Here is a 22,983-nt window from a genome sequence, read left to right as displayed (position 1 = left end):
TTTCCATATCAAAACACATATTTCATTAAATTTGGAATTAAATAGTGAATCTAGAATTTAAATATAACTAAAAAATTCATTTCTAGTGATACCCTTATAATAAAATGTTTCCAAATTTAATGAAATATGTGTTTCAAGGTCATTACAAAACATACTAAGGTTGACACATTATTTGATAGTGCATCCCAAGTCAATCTTATCTCTGACTATACCTCATACAAAACCTTACACTTTTGGTTGGGTATTTGATGATGCCAAATTACAAGTGAAAGAAAATGTAAACTCAAATTCGCCATCACTGATAATTTTATAGATGAGGTAGATCTTGATGTTGTACCACTTGATATTTGCGATGTGAAAATTTCTTAATCTACACATTAGAAATCCTACTGAAATCACTAGTTTATCATCTCCTACTTGTTTTTACATTAACAAGTTATTTAATTATTTAAACACTAATGAAAAACACTACTACAGACTACATTGACATACAGATCATAAATTGAAATTGATACGAGACAAACACATAAGGGACACTACTATTTTTTGACAAACGACCCTGAAAAAACACAATGCAGGAAAGTCAGTGCAGCAGCTCTAAGGCTTTTTTATTATTAACCAGTAGTTTTGAATACAAATCTGTATGCCCTCTCTGCTATCCAGTTAAAAAGATAAAATATAATGGAAGAAACCTTAGCGATATTACCTCTCTTCACCCAGAAAAAACCCTCCTATCCAGCAAATGGACTGACCATCTCTAGATATTACTACGATGCCCCTTCACAGTAGCAGTGTAGGCCTATGTTGAGCACCCAAAGAATCTGTGTTAGCTCTATGCTACCTCCTCTTCCTCTTGGATCCCTAACGTCATCCTTCTTGGCTAATCCTACTGCTCCCTAGCTAAATTCAAACTTTGGGAGGAGGGCAACTCTTACCCTGCACCGGCACTGTGTCAAGTAATATGTGGGACCTCCTAGCCTAGTGCCAGCCTCCCTTGGTATGTGATACCTCCTCTGGTGTATCTCTACCTCTCTCTACTGAATATTCGGTGTCCTGGAGAAGATCCTCCAACCTCAACTATCCTTGCCCCTCTGCTGCAATTCATATAGCCTATTCGACTTTCTCAACAAACCACATCCTAGAAAAATTGAACTCATTGATCAACTTGGTGTGTCTCCAACTGAACCTCAAGCCTCCTCTTATACTTTTTCTATTGATGAATCAATAGTTGATATTAAGTCCCTAATCAACGACTAAGATTAAAACAGACTTGATCCTTGTCTCTTAGAATCTTATCACCCATATTTTTATTAATACCCATTAATATTTTTATTTTCCTAAGTTTAGACTTAGGAACCCCATTAAAAATATTAATTGTTTTAATAACTCATCATCTAGGTGGAATTTCTCCAAACGATTTTTGTGTCCTGGAGATCTCATGTGTTCTAGCCCCTCCACAAAATTTCAGAGCTAGAGAACATCCGATGCTACCCAAAATCAACACTCCCTCTTATCGAGGAATGTGCTCTAGCAATACTCCCTAATAGTAGTATCACGCTAATCCATGACATCAGTCCTCTGCACCGTTGATGCTCGACATGCTGCCTTTCATCTACTACACTGCTACAACCTGTACTACTACCCATGACACTGCCCATTTCACTGCTACATATGAACTACAACTCCTTCTCAATATGTTGCATCATGTTGCCCATATCACTGCCACTGCTAACTATTGCAGTGAAACTCAGTTGCTGAGAAGTAAGCAACTCAAAAGCCACCCAAAAGTTGACATACTAGTCAGCCTGGGTACCTCGTGATGTTGAAGCTAACTCTGCTACTAATCTGTGTTGACCCTCTTCTATTACTATGTTGCTACAATCTTCTCCGTGCTTCTCACACTACTACAACCTCCACTGCACTGCTTCAGACTCTCACACTCTAGCTTTGCCACTTCTACTCCATGATCCCTTGCATCCACTGACTCCCTTCATTTTACCACTGTCACCAAGGGCTCTCGTAGCTATATGTAATCCAAGAGTTTGGGCACCTCAAGGGTCCTGCCCCCCTCACATGTAATCCTCTTGACTACGACTCCATGTCACCCCACCTCTTCTCCAGAGGTGCATGAGCACTCATTGAGCGATTTTCATCCTCACCTTCCCTATCCGCTTTCACTGGAGAACCATTTGAGTAAGAATTCTCTTCCTTGCCCTTCTTCCGAGGGAACTGAGTGGCAAAATGTCCCAGTTCCCCACACCTGAAATAATTGACTTTGGTTATATCATTTTTCTTCCTCTTTTGTTGCCCTAGTTGTCTTGCTGATGCAAGAGTTTCATCCTCCTCTTCCTCCTTCTTGACTCTGGCTCCTTTTTCGCTACTCTCTACCTTGGTCAACCTCTTAATCTCTTCCTGCCGGAGAGTTGCCCACATCTCCTCCCAACTTGGGAGAGAGGTTCTACCCAAGATACTCTAGACAAATGTCTCACAGTCTTCAGTGACTGCATTCAGGGCAGTCTTGACCATGAACTCAGGATCTGGTGTAGACCCCACGGAGGTCAGTTGGTCTCGAATCCCTTGCAACCTAAGAAGGAAGGGATCTATTTATTCTCCCTTCTTCATTTCGTACTGTCTCATCTGATTCTCTAATAACATCTTCCGTTGAATGGAAGTCCCCTCATACAAGGTGCTCAAAGCCTTCCACATCTCCCTTGTTGTATCCTTCTCAGCATTGTGTGGAACCACATCATATTTGACCCTATCTAAAAACATGAATTTGGCCTTCGCCTAGGCCTCCTCATACTTCTTCAGTGGATCAACATCGACTGGTACAACCAGAACTTTCAAAGCATAATCCTTGATGTGGTACTTGTCCAAGATTGCTAGGATCCTGGCCTTGCAGATGAAAAAATTGGATGCTCCATCCAATCTATCCTGATCCCTCAATCCATTGACTGCCATCTCTGCTCAACAAATATAGAACTGGTTCTTTTCTTCCTCTCTTGCTTCTACCCTAGGAAGATTGGGATATGGATTTATTTGGGAATATAATTCCTCTAAGGAACAAGATACTCCTAGACTCCCTCTGAGTCCTAATTCCATTCATGAAAATCCTCTCGCCAAATGTTTAATCTCTTCTCTTCAATCCTCCTTTGTTGATGCTCAACAACCCGAATCTAGATTTATTTGGCTAGAAATCTGCTAAGGTAGTGACTCCCTCTACCTCGGCTTTTCCTCCACAGACATTGTTCTACACTAACAACAAGATCGTCCCACCAGTACCACAAATCGAATTTGCATTTCTTCTCCTGCCCTAGTAATTAACTAACATGAGCATCTTAGGCTCTGTGCTAACCCAAAGAGCTGACGCAGTCACTACGTGAGCTCCTCTCGGGTACTGCGTCTCCCTCCACTCTCTCAAAATGATGGTGTAGGCATTGCGTGAGCCTCTACATCACTCCTCTAGCTCTGTGTCACTCCTTCAGCTGCACCTCTGGCTTTGAAACAACATTGTCACTTGGGGTAGCTACTTCTCTGTAGCCAATTTGTTGGATCTTCTTGCTGATGGCTTCAGTGTCCTATGATCTGCAATGCTCTGACACCATGTGAAAATTTCTGAAGCTACACATTATAAATCCTACTACAATCACTAGTTTATCATCTCCTACTTGATTTTACATTCAAAAGGTTATTTAATTATTTAAACACTAATGAAAAACACTACTGCCGACTAAACCAACATACAAATTATAAAATGAAATAGATACGAGATAAAGACATAAGGGACACTGTTATTTTTGGACAAATGTCCCTGGAGAAACCCAATGCAGGAAAATTGGTGCAGCAGCTCTAAGGCTTTTTTATTATTAAGCAGTAGTTCTGAATACAACTCTAGATGCCTTCTCGGCTATCCAGTTACAAAGATAAAATATACTAGTAGAAACCTAAGTGAGATTACCTTGCTTCACCTCAAAAAATCCCTCCGATTTGAAAATTGGACTGACTACAACTGCGCTGCCCCTTCACAGTAGTTGTGTGGGTCTGCATGGAGCACTCTAAGATTCTACGGCAGCTCTGTGCTACCTCCTATTCCTCTTGGAGCTCTAACATTAGCCTTCTTGGTTGATCATGTTGATCCTTGGCTGAATTGAGACTTCTGCAAGAGGGAAAATCTTCCCCTGCATTGGGACTGTGTCAAGAAATACGTGGGCCCTCTTGGCCCAGTGTCAACCTCCCTTGTTCTGTGTTGCCTACTATGGTGTATCTCTACCTCTCTCTGCTGAGTATTTGATGTGTCGGAGAAGATCCTCCAACCCCAACTATCCATGCCCCTGTGCTACAACACAGATCACCTATTCAAATTTCTCAACAAACCACATCCCAAAAAAATCAAAGTGACTTATCAGCTTGGTGTGTCTCCAACTGACCCTCAAGCCTCCTCTTATACTTTTTTGGTTGATGAATCAATGGTCAAGATTATGTCCCTAATCAACGACTAAGATTAAAACAAACTTGATCCTCATCTCTTAGAAGCTTCTCACCCATATTTTTATTAATACCCATTAATATTTTCATTTTCCTAAGTTTAGACTTAGGAACCCCATTAAAAATATTAATTATTTTAATAACTCATGATTTGGGTGGAATTTCTCCAAAACATTTCTGGGACATGGAGATCTACTGTGTTCTAGCTCCTCCACAAAATTTCAGAGCTAGAGCACATCTGATGCTACCCAAAATCAACATGTGGGATTTTTTTAGGGAGTCCATACTTTTATGACCAAAAATCCATATTCTATCATCATGAGATCAAATATCATCTTTTTAAAGATGGAATTGAGTATATTTCTAGAGCACATGGAAAAAAGATGAATGTATCTCTTGTTAGTACTAGTTAGATGAAAAGGCTTGTAAATGCTAGTAAGAATTTTGTGTTGATGGTGATTAAATCTAAAGATACTGTTGAATCTGAAGCTTTTATAGGATGTGATTCTAAAATCAAACATGAATTGGTTGAATTTGTTAACACTTATGACAAGATGTTTCAAGAACCTGAAGGGTTACCTCAAAAAAGAGGAATCTAATGTGAGATTCAATTGCAGCAGAATGTGCCACTTCCAAATATTGGCATGTATAGAATGTTAGTTTTGAATAATGCAAAAAATAAAGAAAAATAAAGAGCTACTTGAAAAAGGGGTCATCATACCTAGTAAATCTCCTTGTGGGTCTCCTATTGTTTTGGTTCTGAAGAAACATGGTTTTTATCGGGAAATCTAGTGTCTATGCAGAGCTGCTAGTCCCACTAAGGCTGGTAGCTACCTTAGAAACAAACAAATTAAAACCACTTTCGTGTTCCTTTATGAGAAGTAAATAAGTGGGGAAAGGAGGAGACCAACCTCTGTCTTGCGCTTGGTTCCTTTCTTGATTCCTCTCCCTTCTGATAGACCTTTGCCACTTGCTTCCTTGTTTACCTAACTTCAAAGAGTACCTATAGAATCAAAGCAGCATAACACTATCCAAGAACAAAGATCTACTATCATAAACAATATCGGACCAGATATATATTAACCACACAAATGCATATATCATCAATCATAAAAGAATGTGGAGGAAAACTTGAATATCTTTATTAATAATAAAGAATAGCAAAGATGATTACAACCAATTGTTCTGACCCAGTGTCATCCTCTTAGCAGGAAAGCCCTTCTTCACCTCATGAAAAGCTTAGATCACCCAACACTATGATGTTACACCAAGAAACCAGCAACACTTCCTTACAAGATACAAAATTCCAGCCTCCAGATCTCTGGGATGAGGGATCCATATATAGATGTTTGTAAGGGGGGTGAGTCAGCTTTTGAGATTTTATTAGTTTCCTCTCTTTGATAATTCTTGATTCCACTTGGAGATTGATGATCTCTTACTCATCCCTGGGCGAATGCAGAGAGGCAAGTGTCACAGGAGAAGTTTCTGGAAGATTCCATGATCCTCCACCTCACAGATTGATCCTGCCATTTGTCCACTCTCGCCCATCGCACCCCATAGAAAGGTTTTTCAGTATGCATCACATCTCCCGTGTGCATTTAGGTGGATGCAGCGCACTTTGACAATGGAGCAGGTGAGATGGTCCAGTTTTGACCAGCTCTGAGTAGTTTTTCATGGAGAACTTTTGGGAGATGTTGTAATCAGTTGACCTTGTTCTTTTAGGGGTTGGAACAACACTTTTAGGGACTTAGGAGCCCTTGGTTTATGGACATTTATGATTTGGGTTGCAGTGCCCAAAAAACTCTATAACAGTTGCCCCTTAAAGCATGAGGTCGTTAATATTTTGATGTCGGGTGAGATGCTTTATCATGAGGATCCGAAGTTTTTTTCAAGCTGGAAGGTGACTTGTAATAAGATACAACACAATACATTATCTTCATAAAATTTTCATGATCTAGCTGAGGCAGGCATTCCCATGCTCAACTTTATAAACTCATTTTCATGTACATAATACAGACAATCGTCTGAGTGCAGACTGATGATTCTGGTAGAGCCATCATCCCTTGGATTGGATGATTATCTATGCAGTAATGATGTACATTTGATGTCTTTATTTTTCTGAATATATATCGCAGCCTGGATGGATGAAACTAGATCTGGGGTCTTCAATCTCATTAGATCTTCACTCAAAGTACAAGTCGATCCATGTGAGAGATGTTTTGGAGTCGAACATGGAAAGACATCGCTTGATTACCAACCAATCATGTAAGCTGTTAATAGGTGTGAGAGGAATCACTGATAATGATGATGACCCTCAAGGTACCACAGTACAATTCACATGGTGTGAATAAGGGACTTGGCATCGAACACCACGCAAAATCTTTCGATCAAAGGCCATTGATGTAAACCTGTCGCCGGAAGTGAGAAACTTGCCATTGAGGCATGCAAGCTTCAAAGTATTGAAAGGGTTGTTCCTATATTGACTTCTTGGATAATGAGCTGATGTCGACAAGAAGCGATCTGTCATAGGAGGGCCTTAGTGAATCCCACATCAATGACATGGAATGGAGCAAATGATTTTAATGGAGGTGAAAACGATCTGGTGATATAAGGTTCAGGGTGGCGGTCATGAAAGAATGGAGCGTAAATGTATTGCAGTGGATGAGACACAGGTGAATTCTCTGAGCGACTTCTCTTGAACATATCGGTGACACTGACATGATGGATTGGTAGTGTTAACCCCAAATGTGGATGGTGTGATGGACCCATGGTGATATGACCAGTGAACGGAACAACCCAACCCGACTCGGATGCGGAGTGAAAGTGTCATGTTCAAGAGTGACTTGCTACCAAAAAAGTTTCTTCAAGTTTTCTTCCCAATTTTTCCCCAGTCATTGCTGACTAGTACCTTTTTATTTTTGTCAAGCTTGAGGAGGATAACATATGCTTGTTCTATAATTTTCCCTTCGGGCAAACCCATCACTATGTTTTAATGAGCCTAGCAATAGTGAAACTCGTTCTTGTCTGTATGGAGAAGTTTGTCGCTATTCGGTTTTAACGAGTTTAACGACAAATATAACTCGATCCCTTTCAATTTTAGAGAGTCTAAAAAGGGACGTAAAGAAAACTCCAATAATTCTTTTTCGTCATATAATCCCGTCCGAAAAAATATAAAACAATACAAAAGGGATGAATTTTCAGTACTTTTAACGAGCCGAACAAAACAAGCGCTCGATCTTTTTGTGTAATAATCCCTCAAGTCCAAAAAAGATTAAAATCTAAAGGAGGGATAGCACTTCCGTTCACTTTAACGAGCTGGAGAGGTCAATTACTCGACAATCTTTTCATGTTTTACGAGTCAGTTAAAAAGAGCTTAAAGGAGACTTGTTTTTTGAGGAACGAGTGATAAATTTGGGTAGCAGCTAATTCCAGGTACAGTTTTGAATTTTCCAATCACGACAGTGTCACAAGGACGGCTAACAGGATCACTCTTTGCAACTGTTCCTCAAAAATGGTAAACAATCAAATGGAGGTGAATGATCGGCCAAAATAGAGTGGAGGTGATGATGAGAACATGACCAAGGCTTCAAAGGCTGATGATAATGCATTCACGACGGTTATTTACCAGAAATTGGTTGATTTTTTAATGAGCTTAAACTCTAGGGGAACATTTTCTCATTGCTTATGTTTATTTTTTAACGAGCTTGAATCCCGCGTTAAAACTGCTCGATATAATGGTCATTGATTATCTTGATTTTAACATTGACAACTTTTGTTCCTTCACGGTTGTACTGCTTCTTCAATTGCTTCATCAAACTAGTTAGAAACGAATAACATATGCTTGAAAAATGAGTCAAAACACTTGAATTGCATGAAAAGTAATTTAAAAGTGGTTTTTTACCTCTCATTTTACCATTTCATTTGAACTTTGGTTTGTTGGAGCTTTGGAGGTGCTTTCTCCCTTGATTTTCACTAGCTGATTCCGGGAGATTCTGTGGACGATTCTCAGCGCCGTCTCGACCAGGTAGGAGCTAAACCTCAACTCTTCAGTTTCATCCTTTCCTTTTTGAATTCTGAGCATGTTTTGTGGTTTTTCTGAGCCTCTGGGTTTTGAAAACTCACCCTGGCTCCATCGCACCTCTTCTATATCGAAAGGTGCGATGGATGCAAAGAGGGAAATTTATGCACAGTTTTTCATGGAAATTTTTTCCTATTTTTTCACCAAATCAGGATCCTGACTCTTCTCTTGTTTGTTTCAGAGATTCATTGGAGAAAAATGCCTGTTACATGGTGAGAACGTGAGCATGAAGAAGAGGACATGCTTGCTTTACATGATCCAGTTACGGTAAATGCACTGCGGAACTGTGGCCTGTTTAAGTTTTTCCGCATCTCTAGCATGAGGCAACAAATCAACTTGTTGCAATATTTTCTCGATGCATGGGATCCTACCACCCAGGTGTTCCAGATTAGGGGCAAGTCCATCCCCTTGACTATCATGGACATCTATTTTTTGACCGGCTTATCGAGGCGAGGTGCCCCTATCTCATTATCAGGTTCGGCCCGTGGGGGTGAATCTGTGAGAGATTACATTCGTAGGTATTGCAGAGAGGGATGTTAGCTGAGTAAGGACGGCAAGATCAATATCCGAGATGTCACTAACAGGTCCTTGAGGACCATTCTGTTCACTTTTGCTAGACTCACTGGTAGTGCGGCTCTTCATGTGGTCAACAGGTCTTATATGCAGTACGCCTTGGAATGCCTTGAACCAAAGGTGTTCAACTGGTGTGATGCAGTACTCTCTGTGATGAAGGAACAACTGACCAAGGTGAAAAATGGAATATTGAAGAACTTTGGATATGGTTCTATCTTGACCGCTTTCGCCTTGGAAAAGATCCCGCTGATGCAGCCGCAGTATGTTTCACTTGGTTTACCTCCACCGACTGAGCCACAGATGCAGAGATGGGTCGACCTTATGGCCAAACATGCTGGTCAGTCCTAGGTTTCCTTTTCTGATACCTTTTTCGAGTGGTTCAACCATCAGGAGATGGTTTTTTCTGAGTATCCATATGCCGGTATGGATTTCCGGGGTGACCTAGATTTTGTACTGCCGGCTGGTGAGCAGTGGGGTGTCATCGGTAAATCCTCTGACCATATCTCTGTTTATCATTTCTTTTATTATTTTCTTTTGCTTTCTTCTATCAAGACTAATCAAAACTCATGCTCATGCAGATGTTGGACCAGTTCGGCCAGTAGTACGCCTGAGAGTGCCAGCTGCTGCTCCAGCAGGAAAGGCTATGGGAAGGGCTATCCTTCGCGACCTTGATGTTGTCGAGACTCTTTCAGCATTGCAGGACCAGGTCGAAGGCCTCACTCTTGGTATTCTAGCCGTGAGGACTAATGAGCTACCTCTAAGGTTGCAACGACATACTACTGGCATACCGAGTCGATGGACTAGGCTTTTACGCATGATTGCACAGGCGGTGACTTGTTATCACCAGCATCATTAGACTAGGGTGCCCCCTAGCATTTTGAGTTTTGGGTCATCTGACCAATTTTGTCTTGGTTACAGAACATTATGTGTAAACCATAAACAGTTATATATATATATATATATATATATATATATATATATATATATATATATATATATATATATATATATATATATATATATATATATATGTGTGTGTGTGTGTGTGTGTGTGTATATATATATATATTTTATTTTTGGAGCTTTATTTTGGTTAAGTTACATGATCCTGATGCAAATACTGATGAAATGCTTCTTTTTTATAAATGTTGCAAATGTCTATCTAACACATAATTTGCCAATGAGTCTGTTAATGTGTTTAAGTTTATGGAAATATGATGATATTGAATAAATAAAATTGCCTTTCCAAAATCTTGACCCTTAGGAACATGCGATAGATCGCTAGATTTCGGACGGAGTAGATACCAGTGAGTTGTAGGATGATGAGCTGTGAGTCTAGCCTAATGACAAGTTGGCTTATGCCATGTGTGATGGAATCAGAGAGAAGTTCTATCAACGTGCTATATTCAGTGATGTTTTTTGTTGACCGACCAATACATACCCCTCTAAAATTTACTAACTCGCGACTTGGATCAAAAATGGCCCAGGCCGCAGAAGATAGGTTCCGCAAACTACGACTCGCTTCATCGGCATATCCAACAAAAGATTACAATAGGTTCGACATCTGCGACAAATGTAAAAAGTGGATTACTTGACCAAAACAATTACCCTTAGCGAAAACCAAAATGTAACAAAAGCATATGGGTTACCACACTAAATCATGCGTAGTAACGCTTAAGGTACAACTCGTTACAGGGTTGCACCAGTGGAATCCCGTCATAATCCATTAACTCATAGGCTCCTTTTGCTAATACACGCTTAACAATATAGGGGCCCGTCCATAAAGACTTGAATTTACTTGCTCCCAATTTATCGGATTCCTGGTCGTAAAGGAAGACCAAGTCATCTTCCGAGAAGACACGGGGTTTGACATTTTTGTCGAACTGCGCTTTGACTTGTTTCTTATGGGCTTCGTTAGCCAAAGCAACATCATGACGGGTTTCATCCAATTGGATTAGTTCCAAGAAACGATCCTTCTCTTCTGAAGTTTCGGGGAGAAGGTCGACTGCAAGTTTGAGGGACGAGATCTCACACTAAACTGGTAAGATTGCTTCTAGGCCATACACCAAATGAAAGGGTGTAAACCCCATTGCATTCCTTACCGATGTTCGGAATGCCCACAAGGCTGAGTGCAGGATCAGGTGCCAACTCCTTTTGTGGACTCCAATCATCCTTTGCAGCATCTGCTTCAGGACTTTGTTGATTGCTTCAACTTATCCATTGGCCTGCGGGTAATATGGAGTAGAGTTGTCGTGTGACAACCCCAATTTGGCAGCCAATTCAACCATCATGTGATTGTGAAAATGCGATCCATGATCTGTGACTATGGCCTGTGGAACGCCGAATCTGGCGACTACATGATTGAAAAAGAAAAGGGCAACTGTTTCACTGGTGTTATCTAATGTAGACATCGCCTTGGCCCATTTGGTAAAATAGTCTACTGCGACTGTGATATACCCATGCCCCCCGATCGAGGTGGGGTTACATGTCATGAAATCAATGCCCCATTTGGCGAATGGCCTAACAACAAATATTGGTTGCAGGGGTGCGGGTGGTTTTCCGGTTTTGCTATCGAAAATTTGATATGCATGGAAACTTCTGACTGCGGTTATGCAATCTTTGAACATTGTTGGCTAGAAGTATCCTGCTCGTAAAAAATTTTGTGCCGTAGTAACTAGATTGATGCCCCCCACACCTGCCTGAATGGCAATCATTCAGGACTTTTTCGGCCTCCTCATGGGTGAGGCACCTCCTTAGAACTGTATCGACACCATGATGGTAAAGTGTATCACCGACGATCATGTAGTCTTTTGATTGTTATCGAATACGTTTTTGTTCCGAGCGAGAGTTATTAGACCTATATTTTTGGGTTTGGATATAGATGATTATATCTCCATACCACGGATTGCTTGAAGATATCAGAAACAAAGATTCATCCACGATGGTTTCTTCGGATGTTTCATCGTTGGACAACGATGGGAGATCGCATAGTAATTTTGAGAAAACCATGGATTTCATTGATTTGGATTTACGAATTCCAGATCAAATTCTTGAAGAATTTCTATCCATTTTGAATATTTTCCCCCAAGCAGCTGTCACGACAATATGTAAGTCATGGGGTTGCAATCTGACAAAATGGTAGTTTTTAGAAAGAGGACATAGTGTCGAAATCTCTGTATCGCTTGAACGGCTGCGAGAGCCAGCTTTTCAACATAGGAATACTTTCTTTCTGTATCATTTAAGTTTCTACTCAAATAATATATGGGATGTTCAATTCCATTGTCTTCCTGAACTAAAACCATTGCGATGGTTGTATCCACTGCAGCCAGATATAGGTTAAAGTCTTTTTGATAATCAGGAGCGTACGTTAGTGATGCTTTCATTAGAAATTCCTTTAAAGCATCAAAGGAAGCTTGCGCGACCTAATCCCAGATGAAGGGTACTTCTTTTTTCAATAGACATGTATAACCTTTAGCTAGTTCGGCGTAATTTGGAATGAACCTCCTCAGAAAGTTTGCTTTCCCTTGGAGTTTCTGAATCTGAAGCAAATTTTAAGGTGGAGGAAAATTTATGATTGCCTGAACCTTACATGGGTTGAGATGGATCCCGTCCTTTGAGACTACAAAGCCAAGCAAACGACCAGAACTGACACAGAACACACATTTGTGTGGATTGAGTCATATCTTGTAGTGTCAGCAACGTAGAAATATCGTTCTCAAATGCTGCAGATGATCGGTCCACTTTCGTGAATGAGCTGGAAGGTCGTCGAGATATGGTTGAATGATTTTTTTGATGTCATAGAAGACATAATTCATTGCCCTCTAAAATGTTGCCCCTGTGTTCTTTAAACCAAAGGTAATTTGTGATATGCAAATGTGCCCCATGGGAAAAATAAATGCAGTCTTTGACTGGTCCTATGGAAAGATATTTATTTGATTATACCCAGAGAATCCATCCATAAATGAAAAGATTTCACATCCATAGCATTCATCAATTATCTAGTCAATAAAGGGTGTAGGGTAGTTGTATTTTGGACAAGCTTGATTTACATCCCTATAATCGACGCACACTCTAATCGTTCCTTGTTTTTTCATCATAGGAACAATGTTTGATACCCAATCGGTTAGAGGAACCGGGTAAATAAAACTAGCATGGAGAAGTTTTTCAACTTCTGCCTTGATGGCGGCGACTTTCTTGGGGTGCACCTGCCGTAGCTGTTGTCGTACCGGTTTGACATCTGGATACATCTTGATTTCGTGTTCAACGATATTTGATTCAATGCCTAGCATTTCATCATATGACCAAGCAAAGACATCTCTGAATTCGTGAAAAAGAGTGTTATATATTTCTAGTTCTAAAGGAGAACAACATTTTCTGACATAAATATTCTCTACAACATCTGTTTTTTCGAGATATTTATGGTGATAGTCTCTTCAATATTGGACAAGTTTCGCTCGGAATTCACCGTGTTTACGTATTTGATAGGAAATCAAAAACTGAAGGATGATGAAGGTCATCAGGATTATCTTCTTGACAATCCAGAAGATGGGAACGATGGTCGTAATTTTCCCATGGTGCCCCGTCAATTGTCATTGACTGAACAATTCCTTCATCGGTGTAATGCACTTGCCACCAAGGATCTGAAGGGGTGCCATATTCCTTAGACCTATCTATCCAAACGCTTGATGAGCGTTGATTTGGGTTTGCCTCCCATGCCAAAAAAATTGATTGCTACAATATTTCTATCGAACTTGGAGGCAATACCTGCAGATGATCCATGTTAATATCGTTTTTTGAGATCTTTTGAATGGAAGATATCATATTGTAGTTTCCTACTGTCGCCACTTCCGCCAAATTGATTGGAGGTGGGAGAGCAAAAGTTCCCATTAATATAGGGTCTTTTAGTAGGCCTACTCCGATATTTTGAAGCGAATGGGGGCTTCCATGGATCATCAGAATGCTTCGCGTAACTTGGGAGCTATTGGGGAGAAATGTTTTTTGGTCGACGATTGTAATTCCTCCTTGAAAAGGAAATGCAATGTTCCTAAAGTAGGTCGACAAAACCGCAGCCATAGCATATATCCAGGGCCTTCCCAGTAGGATGTTAATCGAGGTTTCCATCGATTACTTCAACATCTATTTCTACTGTTTCCCCCCCTAGTTCAACTTGCAAGTTACTTAGAATCCCATATGGGGTATATGTTCGTCCATCAAATGCTTTTAATGTCATCGAAGATCGTGACAAGGTTGGAGATCCTAAATTTTTCCAGCAACTCATCGACATAATACATGTAGATTCCCCCTCATCAATAATTGTTCGATGAACAGTTTTGTTGAGGGCTTTCACTTGAATGAGGAAAGCTAGTTGAGCTGGTAACTGACGATCATATCCTTTGTGATTAAAGGACACAAGATTAGAATCCTTTAGGTCTATCCCACCTATTTCTAATAATAAAGCCTGCTTTTGGGAGGGGCAATTTTGTAGTACCTCAAGTGTTGACATAGCGGATGGCGATTGGGAAAGATCTTCCACTATATTATAATGTTCTGCTGCTCTGGCACGAGGATTAAATGTCAACTTGTGTACTACTCCCTTTGGCAGTTTTATTGTTAGCTCTGGAATGATGGGCGGCGCAACTTTTGTCGAAGTTGTTGTCGAACTACTAGGTTGATCTTTATCCTTGTTGTTCGACAGCTGTGGATTCCCGTAATCTTTATTCCTTGTCATTATCAAAGCATCATTCTGCTATTTTGAAACCGATAACATCAGCACTTGGGACGGGGAAGCATTGTCACTGGCAACCAGATTTGTTCCTGGATTTGGAAATGGATCAGTTAATACCGCTGAGGTTTTCGAATTCTTGAAGAATTTTATAAGGTTAGCTTTATATGGACAATCTCTTGTCCAATGATCCTCATCACATATAAGACATGGACGATTTGGTTTCTTGTCTCCAGAAGGATTTGTAGAAGGTTTTTCAGGTGATGATTCCTCCTATTTCTTCTTCTTCCGTTTGTTTTTCTTCTTGCCTCCTGGTTTCTTGGTTTCTGTGCCTTTGTCAGTTGATACACCATTTACTTCTGAGGCGAGAAGTTGTTCTTTTGCATTTTGACTAGAAATCTTACGGGCCCTTTTAGATGTAGCCTTTGTCGATTTCGTGTCTATTGTACCAATCACGCCATTGCCGGCATGAGAGTCATTGTTCGAGTTAGGAGGAGGAGGAACGGAAAATTCCGGCCTGGGAGCATCAAGGATTTTATCGTAGAGTGTGCCAAACTGAGTATAAATCAAGTCTAAATATTACACTCGAGCAATAAATTGCTCTTCAGTGATGACTCCTCCCTTTGCCACATCTTCTGTAATGGAAGGTAATAATGACTTAATAAACCATTCAACTAAAAGCTGATCAGGAACATACGTTTTTACCATTCTACAACGACGTCGCCACTCATGAATATGATCAGATATGTGAGTGGCCATTGTTTGCTTGAAATTGGTAAGAAGTTTTGTTCCTCTTTCGTACCTTATGGGTAACTGAAAATGGGTTAAAAAGGTTGTGGCTAGGGCACTGAAGTTATCAAATGAAGCTCTAGGTAATTCGATATACCATTTCGCTGTCAGACCAGTTAACGTCTTCTGAAAAAGGCGAAGCCTAATCGAATCATCATTTAGGGTGTTTGATGAACACCATAGATGAAATGTCATCAAATCATTCGACGGGTATTCACCCGGATTCCCATTAAATTTAGGAATATCTGACAGAAGTTTATGCGGAATCGCTGGCCACCAAGGGGCGTAAGCAATTGAATTGTTCATTAGCCAATTTAGATCTGGTAACTCTAAAGTCGCCACGAAGGGTAACTATTGATTCAGGTTTGGTGAAGCATACCTAGGATAAGATGGAATTTCCTGAGCAGTTGGTCTTTGCATACCATCATAATGCATTTGATGCTGGTAACTTTGGTAAGGTTGATGGGCATAACCACTGTAGAATGGTTGATTTTGACTGTTTTGAATATACGGCTACCCATTATTTGCAAAGATTTGTTGCTCAGATCCTTGGTATACTTGTTGGAATTGCGGTTGTTGATATTGCACCAGCCATGGTTGTGAAGCTATGTGCTATTGTCTAATACTGGCCGTTTGACCAAGATGAGGGGTAATTGTACTCATTTGGGCCTGTGTCATTCCACTAGTTGGCGATTGTGGTTGATTCGCAGGGAGAAGGGGCTGTTGCATTACAACCTAAGAAACCTAAGGTTGGCATACAATAGGCAACGCTTGTACCTACGACACCGTCACAATAGCTGGTGTAGTTGGTATATTTTACATAGGTAAACATTGCTGCATTGAGTATACAACTCTTGGTTGTTGAGGCAGTATTGGCACCCAACCGCTAGATGTAATTCCAGCATAACCTGAATTTTGTTGTGAACTCTCGTATGGTTGTCCTCCCAGAGGAGACAATGAAAGGGTATATTGCCCCCCATACGGCAGTAATCCAGTACTCAAAGGAATTGTTTGTCCTTGAGGACCGGACTACCCAAATTGACACCGTGAAGAATCAATTTGCTGAGACTCAACATAAGAGTTCCTGGATATTATTCCAGATGAACAAATGGGAACAGACCATACTGTTGAAATAGCCCCTGAGTGGGCCCCATCTAGTGATTGAGAGCTATTTGAGACGGATGGTATGCCGGTGGACATTGTTGGAGTGATAGCAGGAAGTTCTGTCGTTGTTGTGTCGGATAACACAATCCTAGATGTCGACGGGTTTTCAGACATTTCTAGTCTATCCAAAAGATTTCCTAGAAATTCTACAGGAGCTTCCGATAACGGTAGACTAATTTCTGATGAAGAAGGATATAGAGTGATCCTGACTCCAAATTGAGATGGAGTACTAGATGGAGGATCCTCCACAATCTCTTCTATAGCAATCAGACCAGGTGGAAGAGGAAGACCGTCAGGTCCGTAAAATATTTTTGGTGTCGAAGAAGGTATAGAATTTGCAGCGACAGATGTTTCAGGATTAACACCTTCCGAGTCAGCTGTAGATGGAGATGGTTGAGTAATACAAGTGTTTACCTTCACACTAGGATTAGCTCTACTGTCCTTTGGTAGCTTCGGAACTTATTCTGTAGAGGCAGGGGTACCAGAAATGGTTGGAGTAACCGGAGTTTCTGATGGTGTTGGAACACTTGTTCTAACTTTACCAGGGGATTTGGAGACGGTTAAACGAGTTCGCTTCATCTGTAACAATTTTGATTCTGGAGACAAAGACGGTTGACTCGCAATTCTCCGCGAACGATGAGCTTTCAATTGACTTTCTTCCACAATTGCGGATTACTCGATCAACTAAAAATCAAGGGGAAAGATGTTTCCGAATTAAATGAATTTTAGATGCTTTGACAAAACTTGCTTTTTCAATTTTTAAGAGTCGAGAAAAAACAAAAGATGACTCTAGTCACCTTCGATTGTTAATGAGCTTGAAGTGGCAAGTGCTCAGATGGACCTTTCCTTTAAGGAGTCTGAAAAGGAATGAAAGAGACTGCTCTAGAAATCTAGACAGAGGGATTACCAAACAAATCGCAAAACTGCAGAATACTTTTTACGGTACGGCAGTCAATCTTCTCGAATGTTGTGTTCAGTGCATTGCGATCGATAGGGCGGTAGACACGGCTTCATATGGATAAAGGATAAAGCCTATTGTGGTCTCCCAATATATACTTGATGGTACGTGGGAGCACAAGTCCGTACTAGCACTTATCGTCTCAAAGTGGAGGAATCACCCAACCAGCAATGAAACAATAGTTACCAGGCTTTACGACATCGTAATACGTCTCTAGTCTAGACTTCTAAATGTTGTGCGTTAGGTTCCAAATCATTTTTAGATTTATTAAATTTATTTTACAGTTGATCTTGCTTAAGAAATTTTCCTTTCAGGTTCACCGCGTGATGTAGATATACAATACCTAAAATGCAATATAAGATGATAAACAATCATTTAATCTTCTTTTTGCAATGAAAATCCTAGCTACTAAGGAAAGAGAGATAATATTCTTTCAACATAAAGCAGAGAGCACACACTATATGCATTGTCCTAAATCAAACCAACAAACAATCTAAATGCAAATGCACATGCATGTATTTGTTTTCAGCCTTCTTAATATGTGAATGATAAAAAGAAAGCTAAGTGCAAATTTGAGTTATTTTTCAAAGCGATATTACTAACAAGCTTCTTTTCAAGACAAAATGAAGACAATGACGACACTTTGCGATTTGGAATTGAAAACTTGCTTTCGACACTTGAAAAACTATTAATTCAAATCAAATACAAGAGTAACAGTGTAATCGACTATCAAGAAAAATCAGATCCTCTTCTATGACTGAAAACAACACTTGCGACACTTCCAAACCAAGAAATGACAGTTCAATTACTCTACTTCTTTGTAAAAGAGAACTGAAAATGGCTCACAATACATAAAAACATTTACAGTTCTTTACACAATGGAGGTGGAATAATGGTAAGGAAGGGGGTTCCAATAGAGGTATACTGACTACAAACAGCAAAACTCCTGAATAGAGCTGAAAAGAGTGAACACAGAAACCAAAATCTAAAAGCAGAAGAGGTCTTGTCTGATCAGTGCACCTGTAGCACAGGGAAAGTGAGATGCAGTGCACCTACTACACACGGGAAGTGCGATGCATCCAGATTCCATAGAAGAGATAGTGTGATGGTCTAGGGACGAGACTTCAACTGGATTCCGGGTCACAGTTTGCAACTCAGTTCAGGGATTTAGGCCGAGCAAGTGGTAATCAGTAAATAAATAATAAGGGTAGATCTAAGGAGGTTAATAGAGCCACCACAAGGGCAATTAGAGAGCTTTTAAATCGATTGTTCAATTCATAAACAAAACCTGGAGATAGACTGAAGCAGCATTGATCTACTTTGCACTTGCATAGCAAATGCAGTTCGAAGGCTAGCTGGCTTGAATTCAGGCTCCGTCTGTAAGTTTATAAAGAAAAAAAATATAGACAAAAAAACAATCTATTCACTCCCCAACGGAGTCGCCATTTTGTTATCGGGAAATCTAGTGTCTATGCAGAGCTAGTGGTCCCACTAAGGCTGGTATCTACCTTAGAAACAGACAAATTAAAACCACTTTCGTTTTCCTTTATGAGAAGTAAATAAGAGGGGAAAGAAGGAGACCAACATCTGTCTTCCACTTGGTTCCTTGCTTGATTCCTCTCCCTTCTGATAGACCTTTGCCACTTGCTCCCTTGTTTACCTAGCTTCAAAGAGTACCTGTAGAATCAAAGTAGCATAACACTATCCAAGAACAGAGATCTACTATCATAAACAATATAAGGCCAGATATATATTGACCACACAAATTCATATATCATCAATCATACAAGAATGTGGAGGAAAACTTGAATAGATTTATTAATAATCAAGAATAGCAAAGAGGATTACAACCAATTGTTCTGACCCAATGTCATCCTCTCAACAAGAAAGCCCTTCTTGACCTCATGAAAAGCTTAGATCACCCAACACTATGATGTTACACCAAGAAACCAGCAGCACTTCCTTACAAGATACAAAATTCCAGCCTCAGGATCTCTGGGATGAGGGATCCATATATAGATGTTTGCAAGGGGGGTGAGTCAGCTTTTGAGATTTGATTAGTGTCCTCTCTCTAATAGTTCTTGATTCCACTTGGAGATTGATGATATCTTACTCATCCCTGGGCGAATGCAGAGAGGCAAGTGTCACAGGAGAAGTTTATGGAAGATTCAATGATCCTCCACCTCATATATTGACCCTGCCATTTGTCCACTCTCACCCATCACACCCCATAGAAGGGCTTTTCAGTATGCATCGTACCTCCCGTGTACATTTAGGTGGGATGCAGCGCACTTTGACCATGGAGCAGGTGAGATGGTCCAGTTTTGACCAGTTTTGAGTAGTTTTTCATGGAGAACTTTTGGGAGATGCTGTAATCAGTTGACCTTGTTCTTTTAGGGGTTGGAACAACACTTTTAGGGACTTAGGAGCCCTTGTTTTATGGACATTTATGATTGGGGTTGAAGTGCCCAAAAATGTCTATAACAATGGTACATGCTGCATGTGTGTGGATTTCTGAGCTTTGAACGAGATCACGGTAAAGAATCATTATCCTCTTCCTTGCTCTGATGATTTGCTACATCATTTAAAAGAAGTTGCTTATTTTACTAAGTTATATTTCAGAATCGGTTATCATGACATAAGAATTGTTGAAGAAGATATTTGTGCAACAACCCTGGTGAAAATTCCATGTAATAAATGTTAACAAAGGAAAAACAATAACCATAGTTGATGGGACACTTATTCCAAGTTGAATGTTGGGGCAAGACATCCTAGTGTGGGTGTTCATTTGGTTTACTGTGGCTAACAAAATTGGAAAATGAAATGGCTAAGGCTTTGGAAAGGCAAAATGGCATTTTTGGCACGTTTATTTATGAAAATAATGGCAATTAGGAGAAAAGGAAGGTGAAATACCATAGGTTTCCTGTGAGGAGTAAAATGAAGAGAAATAATGGAAAATAAAGAAAATAGAGACTTAATTGATAAAAAGGCTTATGAGGACCAGTTGGTAACTTATATCAATTCAGTTTTGGAGCTCTCCCATTATTCTCTCTCTCTCTTTGTCACTCTTAGACACTTAGACTGTTCTTGGAGCACTTTGGTATTAGAACAAGAAAGGCAAAGAAGGTAAGTGAAAGGGAGCAAACAAGGAAGAGTAAGAGCAAGCAACTACAACAGGGTTCTTTGCAGGTATCGATTTTTCATTTGTGTCTTCCTTGCTAGATTGCAAGGTTACTAGTACCCTGGGTAAAGCTGGTACCAAGATGACCGGCGTCTTTACCTCATTGCGGAATGAGTGTTAGCGCCATCGCAAACCCGTATTATCCTTTTCCTCAAGCACCCTCCGCACCACCGATGCAAGCACCTCAGCCACAACAGAATCTGGTGCAGCAAAATCCTCCCCAACAAGGGCAAGTATATGCCCAGCAGAATGCGCCCAATCCTCAGAATATGCAGCAAAAAAAAAGAAGAAGAATGAGGGGAAGAAAAAAGCGGGATCGGCCCCGGAGGGCACCTTTGTCTCTTCGAGTTCAAGAAAGAAAGGCTCGATAAGCTGATCTTGATTGGCCCCCAGAGGGCATAGAATGGATCCTTTGTCTCTTCGAGTTCAAGAAAAAATGTTAGGGTCCCCCCATCCTTCCCCTAAATAGTCGTAAAACGCAACTAGGTGACCTGACTAGGTGACCTGCCTTATCGAGAGAGAAAGTCGTATATAATTGGGATATAATTCATCGCGAGTTAGATCCCAATTACGCAGTGCTCATTATACACTAACTATCATTGTCTAGTTTTATGCCCACTAATAAAAACAGCGCCCCCGCAACTCCCCGTCACAGCAGCACCTCGATATGTAACAAGAAGCCGTTGTACCTCTTCATTATAGGAGTGGTTGACTCATAATACTATGTCTTGCCTTTGGCTCGACTTTGAACCGTATCCGTTGGTAATTATTTCTCGTAGTCATTACTACTTCAACTGCAGGACACGGTTGTCATAAAGCAAGCCTAGTAAGTGCCACCTGCCGCAGTTATTGAATCACCCTTTTATCAATTACAAAAGTTATTTCATCACTAGCTCTAATAAACTATGGTACCTACTGTGTTCGGGTCTATATTCCACTCTCGGGCAGGTTGTGAAGGACCCCCTGTCGAACTCTCGACCTATGCCCCCCCACCCAATAAGTAAAATGAAAGCGAACGCTCGACTAAAAGGCCGCCATCGCTCTCAATATAAGGAGAGCCCCCCCACCCAATAAGTAAATTGAAACTTGAGTTGCTCGACCAACGGGCGGTTGGAAGCACTACTAAAGTAAAGCAAGGTAGAGTAAAGGTAAATAGGAATAGTTCCTGCCTTGCCTACCTCCTAAGAATCAGTCAGCAAGTGTTAGCCAACAGAAGGATGAAGGACAAAAGGGCAGGGTAAACTTAAATCAACAGAAGAACAACTTAAATCAACAGAAGGACGAAGGACAAAAGGGCTGGGTAAACTTAAATCAACAGAAGGACAACTTAAATCAACAGAAGGACAAAGGACGAAGGGTAGGGTATGGGCTGTTCACAAACTGAAAAGGCTTGGGATCTCAAAAAGTCTGATGACTTTAAGCTCATCTTCTACCCCAACTCCCAGACTGGTCAAAAATCAATTTAAAATCTAGAAGAAAATATCTTCTTATTGTGGGAAGCTTTGTTGATAAATCCAACTTGTATTAGATTTACACACTGACCTAAAACTCATATGTTTCCCAACTCCAATTTCTGGAGAGGTCAGACACAAAAATACAAGATCTTGTGGGACGCTTTGATGAAAATCATTTGGACTAAGCATATACATCTTGATGGACGGCCGTCCATCAAGATGTATATGCTTAGTCCAAATGATTTTCATCAAAGCGTCCCACAAGATCTTGTATTTTGGTGTCTGACCTCTCCGGAAATTGGAGTTGGGAGAGTACAAAAGGAAAGGAGAATTACGCGTTTCACGAAGTTGGCAGGTAGCAGCAGATTTCCCAATCTCAGGAAATCATTTAAAACCCCTCAGAACTGAGATCGGATATCCTTTAGAGAGCTGATGGCACCTGAAGAAAACTTAAGGGGGTTTCCACGGTCGCGGCGGCAACTCCCGTCCACCCCTCGAACCTTTCCGGCCCGATCTCTGCTACGGAATAGGGAGAAGGTACCCGCAACGCCTTAACATAGTCACAGAGATGACTAAGCC

This window comes from Pinus tabuliformis, chromosome 7 (genome assembly GCF_031772625.1).
Source record: "Pinus tabuliformis cultivar Carrire ecotype Pingquan chromosome 7, CPIR1, whole genome shotgun sequence".
In the NCBI taxonomy this organism is placed as follows: domain Eukaryota; kingdom Viridiplantae; phylum Streptophyta; class Pinopsida; order Pinales; family Pinaceae; genus Pinus; species Pinus tabuliformis.
The sequence above is the reverse complement of the archived record's forward strand: the minus strand, read 5'-3'. Positions refer to the sequence as shown.